The sequence below is a fragment of the Electrona antarctica genome, assembly GCF_951216825.1.
Source record: "Electrona antarctica genome assembly, chromosome: 20".
NCBI lineage: Eukaryota > Metazoa > Chordata > Actinopteri > Myctophiformes > Myctophidae > Electrona > Electrona antarctica.
The window spans coordinates 36,143,395-36,159,436 of NC_136801.1; the positions used below are offsets into that span (position 1 = coordinate 36,143,395).

At 41.0% G+C, this 16,042-nt stretch overlaps 1 long non-coding RNA gene across 2 annotated transcripts; it reads right to left on the bottom strand.

Moving 5' to 3' along the window:
* Positions 1-1,468: 1,468 nt before the first annotated feature.
* Positions 1,469-8,547, bottom strand: LOC306913573. Of its 2 annotated transcripts, XR_013788566.1 has the most exons (5): positions 8,385-8,547; positions 7,760-7,866; positions 6,665-6,807; positions 5,155-5,253; positions 1,469-3,692 (listed from the first exon to the last, which is right to left on the bottom strand). It is a non-coding gene; the product is annotated as an uncharacterized lncRNA (long non-coding RNA). The 2 variants fall into 2 exon arrangements; XR_013788567.1 differs by lacking the exon at positions 8,385-8,547 and having other exon boundaries at positions 7,760-8,159.
* Positions 8,548-16,042: the final 7,495 nt, after the last annotated feature.

The window sequence follows — 16,042 nt, forward strand, 5'->3', positions numbered from 1 at the left end:
CAGAGGTCAAAAACATCCCATTTCCAGACTAAAGTGAATTAAAGTGGACGCTGGACAAAAATTAAGAATTAGTTAGAATATATAAGACTTCCGGTTGACGATCTCTTCAAATTAAGAGACTCTAGAGTAAACTGAATCCATTGAAAAACAATTCATGTGCACATTCAAACTATAAATTAAGAATTTAAACATACATGTTGTTTCTTTAAAAAAATAAAATAATAATATATTTACATAAAAATATAGCTAAATGGATGCTGTTCACTGAAGTGCATGGCCTTTACAAATTGGACGCTGGACAAAAAACGGTTCTATGTTTCAATTGGTCTGTCATACGCACAGAGACCTCCTCTACAACACCACACTCTCCTCTAAGCAGGAGAGGTGTAAAATAAAAAGTGTCGGACCATCCAGTGCGGTCAGAGGTAATTATTTCTCTTTTTTTGTCATTTTCAGACTATAGTGGATGCTGCACAAAAAATGGTTCTGTTTCAACTGGTCTGACATACGCACGCATTCAGAGAGACCTCCTCTACAACGCCACACTCTAAGCGGGAGAGGTGTAAAATAAAGTGCCTTTAACTGAGAGTGCACACAAAACAAAAGGACCTGTCTGTCAACTAAGGGTCCATTTGTGCATTCTCTCTGAGTTACAAATGGATAAATGAACACTGAGGATTTCATTGTGTGGTATTGAAACTAGCTGCATGTCAATTCTATGTGAAATCTGTTGCTGCTTTTAGACCTCACACCTTTCAGCTGACTCCACTGACTCATTTCACTAGTTTCAGGGAAGTTCGCTCTGAAAATGATAATGTTCAAAGAAAGACATTGGAGACAAAAAGTATTGAATCAATCAAGAACATGGATTGTTAGATAGTTCTGTACAGTCCGTTCAAAAAACGATCCAGATAGTGTGGTAAGATATGATTTTGTTTTATTAATGATATGATTATGTTTAAATAGCTTAAGCTGAACAAATCCCAATGCATGGTCAAAACATGTACAAGCTGTCAGTTTTGTGCAGGGGAGAAGGAAAACAAACGAGGATCTCCGATAGATAAACCAAAAACAAATCACTGCATGAACTTCAATTGAATTGAATTGAATTGAAAAATTGAACTTCTCTTTTGGTTAACTTCCAGGTCTGACTATAGAGAGTGCATCATCATACCCGGAAGTTATGCAGTGAAGTCTACTGAGTGGTAAAAAAAAACGACTTAAGTGATTTCTATCAGCTGTGTGGAGGGAGATCTTGTAGTGTAAGCTCAGGTTCTGTTCCCACATTATTGTTGACTGATTTGATCGCTCAACTGAAGTTAATGACTGAATAGATAACAGGAATTATGCCCATAATTGACCCATCCCTTCTCCCAGGAAGCTGCTTGGGAAACTAGGGGTTTCAAGTGGTTAATGAATACAATAGCAAATATGCCTTTTAAAATCCCAAACTCTGGAGAGACACGAATACTGTTGTACTAGTATTTTATTAGTGTCAGATAATTATGACGTAGGAAGAAGGGGAAAAAAGATATGAAACAGCAATACAAGCATTTCATAGTCCATCATGGTGAAATTCAAAGCTACTGACTGACAAAAATATGCATGATATGTCAACTCAGATGGCTTGGCAATGGTTAATGTACATCTAAATGTACAAACAAAAATGTGGCTATGCTGTATGGGTGCTTGTGCAACGGATTCGAGTGAAAATCAACCGATAATTCCCAGTAGGTTACTTATCAAGCTGATCTTATCGACCTACTGCATGTAGTCTGGGAGCCTACTGGCTGCGATTGGCATTGATAAAACTTTCGAATGGAAATCAACCAATAATTCCCAGGAGGTTACTTATCAAGCCAATCTTATCGCTCTTACTGCACATGCTGGGAGCCTACTGAAAACGACAAGCCGCCACATACCCTAACCTAAACATAACCGCAAACACGTAGCAGCACGGTCACAACCTTAACGCATGTTCGCCAGTCATTTTAGTCTACTGCCTACTGAGAAACGCCAAGCCTCCTCATACCCTAATCTAAACATAACCGCAAGCACGTAGCAGCGCGGTCCCAACCTTAATCCTCGTTTTCGTTGTATCAATGCCAATCGCACCCAGTAGGCACCCAGACTACATGCAGTAGGTCGATAAGATCGGCTTGATAAGTTCAAAGCGGGGGGCTTGTGTCTGTTCAGATGTTGGGTTTGATTAAATCTTTTTTACAAATGAGCTTTTCCGCCTGAATGAGTTCTCATATGGGATTTGAGACCTCCACGTTGAGTGAAGCTTTTGCAACAAACTGTACAACCAAAGGGCCTTTCCCCTGTATGAACCCTCATGTGTTCTTTCAGATCACCACTTCTACCACAACCTATGCTACAAATTGTGCAACTAAAGCGTTTTTCCCCTGTATGTGTAATCATGTGTTTTTTAACAAGGTAAGCATGAGCAAAGCTTTTGCTACAAACTGTGCAACTGAAGTGTTTTTCACCTGTATGACTAACCATGTGTGATTTCACATCATTAGCACGAGCAAAGCTTTTCCTACACACTGTACAATAAAAGGGCCTTTCCCCTGTATGAATCATCATATGACTTTTCAGATTACACTTTTTAACAAAGCCTATGCCACACTCTGCACAACTAAAGGGCTTTACCCCTGTATGAGTCTGCAAGTGTTGTTTCAGACTTAAATGAACACTAAAGTTTTTGGCACAAAATGTACAACTAAAGGGCTTTTCCCCTGTATGAATCATCATGTGTTGTTTTAGAGTAGCTGACTGACCAAAGCCTCTACCACACTCAGCACAAATAAAGGGCTTTTCCCCTGTGTGAATCCTCATGTGTTGTGTTAGACCAGCTGACTGACCAAAGCCTCTGCCACACACTGCACAACTAAAGGGCCTTTGATTCAGCTTTTCCCCTGTATGAGTCAGCATGTGTGATTTCAAATGGTGCTTAAGACGAAATATTTTGCTACAAACTGAACAACTAAAGGCCTTTTCCCCTGTATGAGTCAGCAAGTGTTGTCTCAGAGTTAAGGGAAGAGTAAAGTTTTTGGTACAAAATTTACAACTAAAGGGCTTTTCCCCTGTATGAATACTCATGTGTCTTTTCAGATGACCCATTCGAACAAAGCCTTTGCCACACTCTGTACAACTAAAGGGCCTTTCCCCTGTATGAATCCTCATGTGAATTTTCAAATTACCAATTTGACCAAAGCCTTTGCCACACTCTGTACAACTAAAGTATTTGGTCTCTGACTCTGTACAACTAAAACCTTTGGTCCCTGTGTGATTCCCTGTGATTCCCTGTGTTTGTTTCGATGATGTGAGATCCTCGGACAGGTTATTGCTCAAAGACAACCTTTGTCCTTCTACATATTTTGTATAATGTGACCACTCATCACTGTCTTCAGTGATGTCAGATTCAGAACAGTGTGAAGAGAGGAGTTGGTCACTAGCTGGTTGTGACGTTCCACAGTCCTGTATATCAGCTTGTGGTGTCAGGTGTTCAGTTGAGGTACTGGCTAGAGGCTCCATCTCTCTGTTTTCATCATCATCTTCACTTTTCATTGCTAGTAATCGGGTTGACCCATCAACCTCATTTGGTCTTTGAACTAGGTCCTCCTGTTCCTCTTTCATCTCTGGCATTGGTTCCTCCTCTTTACACACAGTGAACTGTAGGAAGTCTAGAAGGGGAAAAATAAGACAACATAACTAGTTATCAGGTGAAAATAAATGTAAGATATATTTGAAATGGTATACACAAGGCAAACTGTATATGCCACTTATATTTCATAAGCACTACATGGCCCCTGTCATAAACATGCTACACACCCATGTCTAGAATTAGGGTTTCAGCTCTGCAGTGTTTGGGGACGGCAGTGGCTAAGGGGGCAGTGGCTCAGGGGTAGAGTGACCGGATGGCAACCACAAGGTTCCCAGTTCGAACCCGGGCTCCCCCAGAGTTAGTGTTGAAGTGGCCTTGAGCAAGACTCAACCCCTAATTGCTCCCGATGTGCAGGTTGGTGCCTTGCAAGGTTTCCTCCGGCATTGGTGTGTGAATGTGTGTGTATGTGTGATTTGGTGAATGTAATGCACAATCTCTGTAAAGCGCCTTGGATAACGAGCTATATAAATGCACCATTTATTTGTTAGCTCTGCTGTCGTTTACATGTGGTGCGTATCTTTCACTTCCCAGCTGTACTTTGTGTTGGCTCCCACAATGTCTGTTTGCTTGCCACCAGTTCCGGGTGCTTGACACAGTCACAGTGCCCAGCCGGTCTCATCATTCTCTCTAACTTTGTCTGTGCTTGTGGAAGGCCCCAGTAGAGGTCCTCATTTTCATGTAGTCTGTCCATGTGACACCAAGTGCATTCTTGTGTACAGTAGATGCCCTGCTGTGAGCGTCCATGTCTCTGCTGTTTTGGATAATAGACAGTATAAGTGACACCAGTCTGATGGCACCGCAGTATTTGTCTGTTTCAAGGGGCCCCTATATATTTTGTCAATATAAATATTCCATTTAGGGGCGTAGAGGGTGCAATGCTGGTTAAGTTTTTACTACATGGTGTCATATGAAATTAAACATTTTGTGGAATATTTTCTTTTCTGGCCAAAACATGTATTTTAGATGGGAGGTACGTGGGGGCTGTGATTGTTCCCAATAAGGAAAGTAGGCTTTCAACATCTTAAAACCGTGCTTGTTTTGGTGAGTAGCCTAGCTGTTATTTTTAGTAGAGAAGAGAGGTAACATAGCGGCTAAAGGACAAGTTCGGACTAAAATAACATGTAGGCGTTATTTTAGTCCTACTTATATTGATCCCAGGTGACTGGCCATGGGGTTTATTTGCAGCATTGCCCCTGTCGTCCAATTTCCCCATGGAATCCGCTTGTAATTCCGACGGCGCATTAGTCCGACAACATGGCTCCGCATGCGGTTAATGTTTGTGTTAAGGACAGGGTTAGTAATGGGGAGAGTCGGACCAACACTCCGTCGGAATAATGACGCTGACCCTTTCCCCATCAGTCACCCGCAGCCTTCATATCATACAGTGTAGCCCATAAGAATATCGCTATACAGTCTTACGCTATTTCAGTGAAAATAGCAAACTTGAAATGTTAAGAAAAGAAAACGAGCATAAAACTTACTGAACTCCAGCTGGTTTTCAGGTTCCTGTTTAATAGAAAAGGTCCTGGTTGGTGCTGGAGAACTCATGTGCAGCTGCAGGCTGGACTCCACAGACTGGTCTGGAATGAAGGAATTAAAAATTGTTTTTTTCAAATCAAAACGATTCTCGATTTGATTGAGTCGGTCATGACTCTATGGACAGTAAGAGTTTTATATAGTAGGCCACGCCTATGTAAACTAAAGGTCTAAAGGTTTTATGTCTTAATCTGCGTCCTAAATAATATATTGGCACAGCGTGTGCGGCCACTTTCTTGTTTCAAGATTCCCTCTTCATGTAAACTAAAGGAACTCATCTTCAAAGTGCTGTCTCATTCATTGTATACCAGCCCTTGCAGCCTCTCCCCCTCAAGCACTTACCAGCTGACATCACTTAAGCATGGGCGGATTTAAATAATTTGGCGACCCCCGGGGGGTCGCGACCCATGGGTTGAGAACCCCTGAGACCGGCATCACTATGGTTACGAATCTGTCATAAAGCATGTCGTCTCTGGGTGACTAACGTGAGTTGTTGTGACTCTAATGTACATGCTGCTGTGTTATCCTGCCGAAGCTTTTCAGTAAAGTTTACTATTTTGATTATAAGCATTGTGTGGACATTCGAGACATTATTACAAAGATGCCCCCGCCAGCCCGCCCCTCTGCAATGAACTAGCCTACTTATTTGCGCAGTTATCTATCTTGGCTTCGGAAATCGGTTCGGACGGGACAGTTTGATTTTAGACAACACAACAAACAGAATCTATCACAGTCATCATGAAGCGAGTTTATCCTGACGGATATGAAAAAAATAAAAGGAAAAGGCATCAGAGTGAACTATAAAGCAAGACTGACAGCAATCAGGTAAAAAAACAAACTTGCAGGATTGCAATGCCAGTGGTTGTTGTAACTTGTGGTGCTCTTCTGACTGTATAGTTATTAGTTTGTAATCCCCTCTTATCATGACATGATGACTCGCTGAACTGCTGTAGTGCGTGCGTGCGCGCGCGCTGCTGTCCTAAATAACTCCTTTTTAGGGGTTAGGGGTTGTATAAAAATGGCAAAATAATAAAAAAAGGTTAAAAAAAATCCCACGCGCACGCGTTAGTGTCTCCAACATTATTATAACGACCTACGCATACATGTTTACATTTAAATACTAATTCAAAAGATTGAAGTATTGTTTATTTAGACTAGACCTATTCATTCAGGGTAACTGATTTATATGTGTTGTTGCCGCTGTAAGGTCAGGAGGGAACTGTGTCTTTTCCATGCTGTTATTATTATTAGTTTTGGCTTTGTTTTTTAATAAAGGACATACCACCCATTATGTTGTATAATAAAATGCCATGCCACAACAAATAATTAGCATCCTACTACACTCTAGATTTATTTTATAAGAACGATTAACTGAGTCTATCTGATCTCATCTCTGTGCAGTAGTAGGCCTACTAGTCAGTGTAAAACAACAGGAAGAATGTATATAATACATACCTATGCTGCAACACTTTACTACAGGTTTCATCGAGTCATCAGGTAGTCCACATTCCTGGTCCATCTCTCGCTGTTCCTCTGACGATGTTGAATACCTTTTGGAAGCCATCTCTCGTGAAAAGTCGACCTCTCCCTGTGGTGGTCTGGGGAAATCACCAGCAGAACAAACTTTAAGTTTGTCATTCAGCAACCTTACATACAGTACAAGTGTGTTCTTAGCTGCTACTGATTGTGCTAAAAAGGTCAAAAATAGATCCTCGAACAGGGAGGTTTTGTTGTCACATTTGGGGCTAGCTTTTGCCCACATAACAGCTGAAGGTTGTAGAAAGTAACACTTTACCCATAGATAATGGGTAGCACTCACATGTTACCAGAAGGTTAATGCTAATTCTGACAGTGTTTTAGTAGCCTACCCTAGAATGAAACAACATTTTTTTTTAATACATAGGCCTACATATACATATATATACAAACACACACAACACACAACAAATGACTGTATTCTTCTGCCTGACACATATGTCATGTCCTAACTGAGCGAATAGGGGATGGGGATCAACGTCTTCGAATATTTGACAGTTCCATTTAAAAATGTTGAAAGATCAGTGGATGTTGCAAATTACCTGCACTACAATAATACCCATAAAATGTAACGATGTGTAGGCCATACGTTTCGTAATGCAACTCCAATGATGAACGCTGTGTTGTTTCACCCAGCGAATAGAGGATGGCCTATCGAAACTGGATGTTTTTTACCCTCTTTTTTATTTTTTACTTTTTCTAACTGTGATGATTTATTTTTCTTTTGCATAGAAGTGTAGGCCTGTATTCGTACATCTTAAAATGTTCTGATTAATTGAAAATGGAGGATCCTGATGTATGTATTTTTGTGATTTTTATGGTTTTAGCAGTTTTTATATCGTATATTCGTTGAACTATACCCATTCTACAAACTGAATAAAATTTGCAACGAATAGTTGGGCCATAGTAGGTCCATGTGTTTTTTGTGTGCCACTGAAGCAATCTTTCACGCACGCACACACACACACACACACACACACACACACACACACACACACAGCGTGTATTTCATACCTTATTGTGTGTGGGGGGTCCGGGGTTGTATGTGAAATAAAGAACTCCACTGAGTGAGTGTAGGTTACGGCTTCTCCCGTCCGTCTGATAGCCTAATAAGGCTCAGGCTGTCGAACCAAAGAAGTTACGACGAAATTAAATTAAAATCGCCTTTCAGACGCGCGTGGAGATTATTCCATTTGACCGCCTTTCTCAAAGATGCTGCTTCATGCCAGGAAGCTATAAAACTATGACTATGAGCCCAAAATCCACGCTTCGCCCGTTTTGTTAAACAAAGTGAAACCCTCAAAATGGAAGTCGTGACAGGCACCGGTCGTGATAGCTAGTCAGAATAGATCAGAAATAGATCCCCCACGCGATCCACAGGACCAACTGTTGTCTGTTTGCCACAGTTGGTGAACAACAGCTGTTGTATCATTTTGCCACTGCCCCTCGGAATCTAAGTCCCCGAGTTTCGCCAGCAGTTGGCGCCAGATAACCAGTTTTATTAGTGTATTGTAGCCCAAACATTTAGACTCTGTAGAGGTTTTTTTCGATTCTGACGAATCTCTCTACGAGAGTCTAAAAGAGATAGTCCCTTAAAAAAAGTCGCGTGTTTACGTTTGTGCCTCAAAATCACTCTTACCTTGTACAAATGCAACATCTAAATCGTTTTGCCCCACATGTCCGGCGGGTGTTCGGCAAACAATTACACGCCGAGGGACCGTAGTTTTCAATAAAAACAATATTTTAATCCACTCTGTCCATATCATAGAGTATATAAAAGGATAGAGACTGATCTGGCGCGAAGCTCCGCCCCCTCCGCTATTCATGTCAGTGGAAGTTGCTCAGTGGCGTTTTGAAGCACCCGGAAGACTGCCGGAAGTCCCTCCTCCGGACCTCAAATTTGAGGTCCGGGGTGACGTTGGAGCGATGGTCCTACGTCACGACACAATGTTAAAGCCCAGCTGCACGGGGTTTCCCGGTCATGAATCCACGGGTCCGCCTGTAGTCCCTCCTCCTACCACTAGGGCCCAGAGCTTCAACGTTGAATAGCCGGCCCTCACTGGCCCCTTGGTCCATATTCTGTCTCGGAATCTGGCGGCCATCTTGGTTTTCTCTCCATTGTAAATGCGCAACAGAACCCTGGCCGCTAGGGGCGCGGCCAATGTTCTGTTGCGCATTTAATATGGAGGAGTATGGACGGAGTGGATTAAAATATGTATTGTATTGAAAACTACGGTCCCTCGGGGTGTAATTGTTTGCCGAACACCCGCCGGACATGTGGGGCAAAACGATTTAGATTTTAGATTTTAAGGGACTATCCCTTTTAGACTCTCGTAGAGAGATTCGTCAGAATCGAAAAAAAACCTCTACGAGAGTCTACATGTTTGGGCTAAGTGTATTGATTGATTGCCACTCACTTTATGCATGCACATATCCTCTATTTCTATTACCTCTCCAAGTAGATAGTGCTCTTACCATCATACATCAGCCGATCAGATCATCACATTCCGTGCTACGAACACACAGACAAACACACACACACACACCAAGCCAGTTTTTGTAGCCTACTATCTATAATGCAAGTTGTACAATGTGTTTACTGGATTACTTAATTAGACCATGGCTCCCTGTGTGCTGAATGCCATTGTATCACATGGCATCTAACATATTTGATATATTAGGCTAGCGGTATGGTATACTACTTGTGTAACATTGATAGAGTCGAGTCATACGAGTTAAATGCTCTCTACATCAGAGCAGAAGTGTTCCCATCGACCATTTAAACATTTAGTTTTATTTTGTTTAGGGTGCAGCGAATAGTTATAAACATTTAGCAGCTCATCTGCAGTTATATTGCATGCACACATGAATTCTATATTCTGGTGCCAACTGCCAACATTAGTCAATAATAGCAGCTCAACAAGTAAAATCATGCAGGCACACACAGATATTTAATATCCAGATATGTCCCTATATAGGGGCATATTAACACGAATATGCCCATATGTGATATGCCTATAGGCTAAGTATATGGTTATAATGGCCAGATTGACGGTATTGAACACCCATATCTCCATACATAGGTACCCTTTTAGCCATGTTATTTCTCACTGTATTGTGGGGTAAATTCAAGATCAAATACCTTTTGACAAACTTTCTGTAACTCTATACAAATGACTATTATTTTTGAGGGGCACTAGCCCCTCCTATGCCCAGCTTTGTGTACCCCATAGCGATGATTTGATTGGCTGAGGGCTTAAAAGTGAAGATAAAAATCACACCCGTGTGAACTGAGTGGTGTAAGGTCTTATATAGTGACGTCACATACTAACCATAGCAACCGTGCTCATTTTTGAGTGGTGTAAACCACTCCTACAACTGGCTTTGTTAGTTTGTCTGTCTGTCTGTTCGTACCAAAAAATGAGCATGGTTGCTATGGTCACCCAGTTCACACGGGTGTGATTTCATTACGTCAGACATTACGTCAGACCACAGCTGATCAGTCTATATAAGACCTTACACCACTCAGTTCACACGGGTGTGATTTTATTTTTGAGTGGTGTAAACCACTCCTACAACTGGCTTTGTTAGTGCAGAAAAGATGAGCATGGTTGCTATGTTCAACCTGTTCACCCGGGTGTGATTTCATTACGTCAGACATGATTTCATTACGTCAGACAGGCTATACACCACTCAGTTTTTGGTACGAACAGACACGGGTACAAAGCCAGTTGTTGGAGTGGTTTACACCACTCAAAAAGTGAGGACAGAAAATTAAGGATGCCAAAATTGATTGGCCGGAATGTGATGATGTATGATAGGAGCGCCCCTCACTTCACACAAGTGTGATTTTTTCCATCCTAGTACAACAGAACAGATCTTCTGCAAAAACACCTCTACAAACAAGACAACTATTTAGAATCTAAATAATTAACAAATATATATATATATATCACCTATCTATCATACTCTTTCTTGACAGCCCAAACAAAACATGTCAACATACAGTGAATAGTCACAATAATGTAGCAGCTTGTCTGCACTGTAATGCATTCATATTGAATGCAACAGACTAAGTCCAGACTATTGATCTATAATGTATTAATGATAGATAAGGGTTCAGGACAACGAGGCCTTTTCGTGGAGGGGTCAGAATGAAATTTGGACTTAGACTGTTTTTCGTCTGTGGTACTCATATGAACCCTAGCGACTTACAGAAAAACAAGCCCAATGTCACACTGGCTGACACCAGATTCTACATGGGGATTAAATGGTGCTTGTTAAGTGATTAATAATCATCTGTGTTGACAACAGGAAATGATGCCCACAATAATTGCCCCATCCCCTTTTCCCCAGTAGGCTAAGCTCCTTGGGCAACTTGTGGATAGGGTTTCAAGTAGTAAATTATATAGCAATAGCAAATATGCCTGATGAACAAAGTACTTCACAGCCCCAGCATTGCAGACCACCACTGTAATAGCACCACTGACGAGGATAATTGAATAAAATGTACACGGACACAGACAGCTCAGGTTCACAGCTCCACAGGACGCTGTCCTAACAGCAAGTGAGGCCTTTTATTGAACAAACCCAAATCATAATACACGGTTACACGCCCACCGCAGATGGCACTGATCAGTGTTCAATTACTCAAATAATCAAGCATTAAATCAAAACAATGTAGGCTATGAATTGTATGAATCCTCATGTGTTGTTTTAGAGTAGCTGACTGACAAAAGTCAAAAACCAAGTCAAAACCAAACCAAGTCAACTCAGATGGCTTTTTAAATGTACATCTAAATGTACAAACATTTCCCTATACCGTATGGGTGTCTGTCTGTTCATATGTTGAGTTTGATACTCTGCTACTTTGCTAATGAGTTCTCATATGAGATTGCAGAAGTCCACTTTGAGTGAAGTTTTTGCTACAAACTGTACAACTAAAGGGCTTTTCCCCTGTGTGAATCCTCATGTGTTTTTTCAGATCACTCATTCGACCACAACCTTTCCTACAAATTGTGCACCTGAAGGGTTTTTCACTTGTATGTGTAATCATGTGCTCTTTAAGATGGCTAGCACGAGCAAAGTTTTTGCTACAAACTGTGCAACTAAAGGGTTTTTCACTTATACGCGTTGTATGCGTAAACATGTGTGATTTCACACAGTCAGCACGTGCAAAGCTTTTGCCACAAACTGTACAATAAAAGGGCCTTTCCCCTGTATGAATCATCATGTGAGTTTTCAGAAGATTCATTTTACCAAAGCCTCTGCCACACTCTGTACAACTAAAGGGCTTTTCCCCTGTGTGAATCCTCATGTTTTTTTTAGACTAGTGACGAAAGCCTCTGCCACACTCTGCACAACTAAAGGGCCTTTGATTTTCCTCTGTATGAGTCACCATGTGTGATTTCAGATGTTGCTTAAGACTAAATATTTTGCTACAAACTGAACAACTAAAGGCCTTTTCCCCTGTATGAGTCAGCAAGTGTTTTTTCAGATCACTCATTCGACCACAACCTTTGCTACAAATTGTGCACCTAAAGGGTTTTTCACTTGTATGTGTAATAATGTGCTCTTTAAGATGGCTAGCACGAGCAAAGTTTTTGCTACAAACTGTGCAACTAAAGGGCTTTTCCCCTGTGTGAATCCTCATGTGTTTTTTCAGAACACTCATTCGACCACAACCTTTGCTACAAACTGTACAACTAAAGGGCTTTTCCCCTGTGTGAATCCTCATGTGTTTTTTCAGATCACTCATTCGACCACAACCTTTGCTACAAATTGTGCACCTAAAGGGTTTTTCACTTGTATGTGTAATCATGTGTGATTTCACACAGTCAGCACGTGCAAAGCTTTTGCCTCAAACTGTACAATAAAAGGGCAGGTTATTGCTCAAAGACAACCTTTGTCCTTCTACATATTTTGTATAATGTGACGACTCATCACTGTCTTCAGTGATGTCAGATTCAGAACAGTGTGAAGAGAGGAGCTGGTCATCACTAGCTGGTTGTGATGTTCCACAGTCCTGTACATCGGCTTGTGATATCAGGTGTTCAGTTGAGGTACTGGCTAGAGGCTCCATCTCTCTGTTTTCATCATCATCTTCACTTTTCATCACTAGAAATATGGTTGACCCATCAACCTCATCTGGTCTTTGAACTAGGTCCTCCTGTTCCTCTTTCATCTCTGGAGGATCTGGTTCCTCCTCTTTACACACAGTGAACTCTAGGAAGTCTAGAAGGGGAAAAATAAGATGACATAATTAGTTGGTCCATGTGACACCATGTGCATTCTTGTGTACAGTAGATGCCCTGCTGTGTGCGTCCAATGCCGTCCATGTCTCTGCTGTTTTGGATAATAGTGGAAAGTGACACCAGTCTGATGGCACCTAGAAATATTCCATTTAGGGGCGTAGAGGGTGCAATGCTGGTGTTTGTCATATGAAATTTAAAACATGAAATTAAACATTTTGTGGAATATTTTCCTTTCTGGCCAAAAAGTGTATTTTAGATGTGAGGTGGGGGGCTCTGAGTGTTCCCACTAAGGAAAGTAAGCTTTCAACATCTTAAAACGGGCTCTGTTATCTTTAGTAGAGACGAGAGGCTATGCTACCGTGGGTGTGCTCGCAGCGTCTGAAAAGTAACATAGCGGTTAAAAATAAGCATATTATTGAGAGGCGCAAGCCCCTCCTATACAGCTTTTGTCCATTTGCCATTGACAATGAAAGGAGAAATTAGGTCAAATGTCTGCCAAATATGACATAAATCTTGTCCCCACACGTCACATATTTGCCATTGACAATGAAAGGAGAAATTAGGTCAAATGTCCGCCAAATATGACGTAAATTTAACCAACCAATCACATAAATTCAGTTGTTATTGACATGATGTATAATGATAAGAGCGCCCCTCACTTCACACAGGTGTGATTTTTAAGGGGCGCTAGCCCCTTCTATAAACAGCTTTTGTCCCCACACGTCTCAAGATTTGCCATTGACAATGAGAGGGGAATTCCAGTCAAATGTCTGCTAAATCTTGTCCCCTCACGTCTCAATATTTTATGTCAGAATTCCGCTAAATATGACGTAAATTAAACATCAAAACATTAAACGCCATTGACATTGAAGGGAAAACTTACATCATATGTAAACGAGCAAGATGATGACAAGTTTAGGGATAGACTGGTGTTCAATAGCACTGATTTATTTATTTTTATGAAAATAGTGAAAGGTTCAGTGAAAGGGGGTACGAAGAAGTCACTTTAAATAAATGTAAGTCCAGAGTTAAACAGTTGGATAGAACCGATCTCCTAACCCCTAACAGGTCAACAGGTCAAAGAATAGTTTTGTCTAGCACATGTTCTCCTATTTCTCAACATATTAAACATACAATTAAAAAGCATTGGCATATACTCTCCAGTGCCCCTTCTATGGGTAAAACTTTTTCTACTCCTCCTATCTTTGCAAATAAAAGGTCTAAGAACCTAATAGACAAACTTGTTAAAAATTATATTTATGTTCAACCTCAACATTTCATGTCCTCACTACCCTCAGGTAACTTCCCATGCAATAACTGTCTTAATTGCAACGCCATGATCAAAGGGGAGGATTTTTTACATCCTCACACAGGTAAAATAAATTAAAGTAAAAGGGAGAATCACTTGTAGAACAAAACATGTTGTCTATCTCCTAAAATATCCCTGTGGCTTTTGCTATATAGGAAAAACTAAATGAGAATTAAGAACCAGAATCACTGAACAAGCAACAGCAACATCAGGACAAAAGAAGAAAAATAGCTGGACACTTCAACAGCACTGGACATGACATATGTAGGCCTACCCTGAGGTTTCAAGGCATTGAATATATCAACCCTTTAAAGAGAGGTGGGGACAGAGATCGGTTATTATTGCAAGGTGACACATTTTGTAATGGGGATTCTGAAATGAGACATTGATATCTTATAATAATATGTATGTTCACTACTATGTATGTCTTTAATAATGAGACACGGCTGTACATTCCCTTTTAATTGAACAAAAAAATTCTATATAGCTATGTAATTTCCGTTGCTACTGCCAATTTTGACACTGACGAAGGCCTGCGCGCTGAAACGTGTTTGTCTGTCTGGTATGACTGCTGCTGCGGAGCACTATGATCATTAAACAAAGACTCTTACTTGACTGGATGTGCGGATTTTATTCATTTTCTATATGTTCATTTTTAATCTGCACCCAGCACACGCCTGAAACTATATGAGGACAGAGGACCTGAGACAGAGGCAGGAACGTAGGGACTGACGCGCAGATAGCCAGTTCCGGCGCTGGAGGCGGGACAATGGGATGTCAATAAGGAAGTCAAGGAAGGAAGGAAGAGAGAATTTCAGAGCTGCCAAAACGGTCTAACAAAGATTAAAAATACTTAACGGCTTCTGCGCCGTTCGCGGGGGGTTTGGTTGTCTCCGTTGTCTCCTATAGCTCCTATATGCTTCTTTTGGAATATGTCAGCATCACACACACAGCGCAGCACACGTGTTTGAGAGGGTAAGTCTGAGTGCGTTCTAAAAATAGCATGTAGCTTTGCTTTGGTGTCACTGGACCCTATGGGTTGGGGTCCAAAGGAGCTCAACCCGGGGGGTCCGGAGACGGGCTAGTTAAAAAGTAGACCTCTCTCTGGGGTGGTCTGGGCAAATCACCAGCAGAATAAACTTTAAGTTATGATTCAGCAACCTAACCTTACATACAACAGTTCAAATGTGTTCTTGAATAGCTACTGCTTGTGCTAAATAGGTTAAAAATAGACCCTCCAGATAGGGAGGTCTGTTATTGATTGATTGATTGAAAATTGTATTAACAGTTTGCAGAATTACAGTACATTTTAAGCACAAACTCAATACAAAGGCTGTTAACTGTGAGTGGACGACCCAATTAAGCATTACACTTGTTTACAACAGGGTCCACCATGTTCAATTCATCAAAACATTAAGAGACGTACAAATAGACACTTCTATATAGACAAAGAACAGTACAGGAATTCATCATAATGGAGGTAAAAAGGGAAAAGAAACATATACAGTATGTATATATATATATATACAGTATGTATACAGTATGTATATATATAGCGGTTTTGAAGGAGTCAAGGGATTTGCATGTCTTAATGACTGTTGGTAGGGCGTTCCACATTTTGGTGGCATAGGAGCGAAAATAATTTAGTCCCTTGTTTGTGCCGAATCTGGGTTGAACATGGTTCGTTGCACTCCCTCTGGTGTTGTGGGTGTGGACTTCGTTAACATTAAGGAA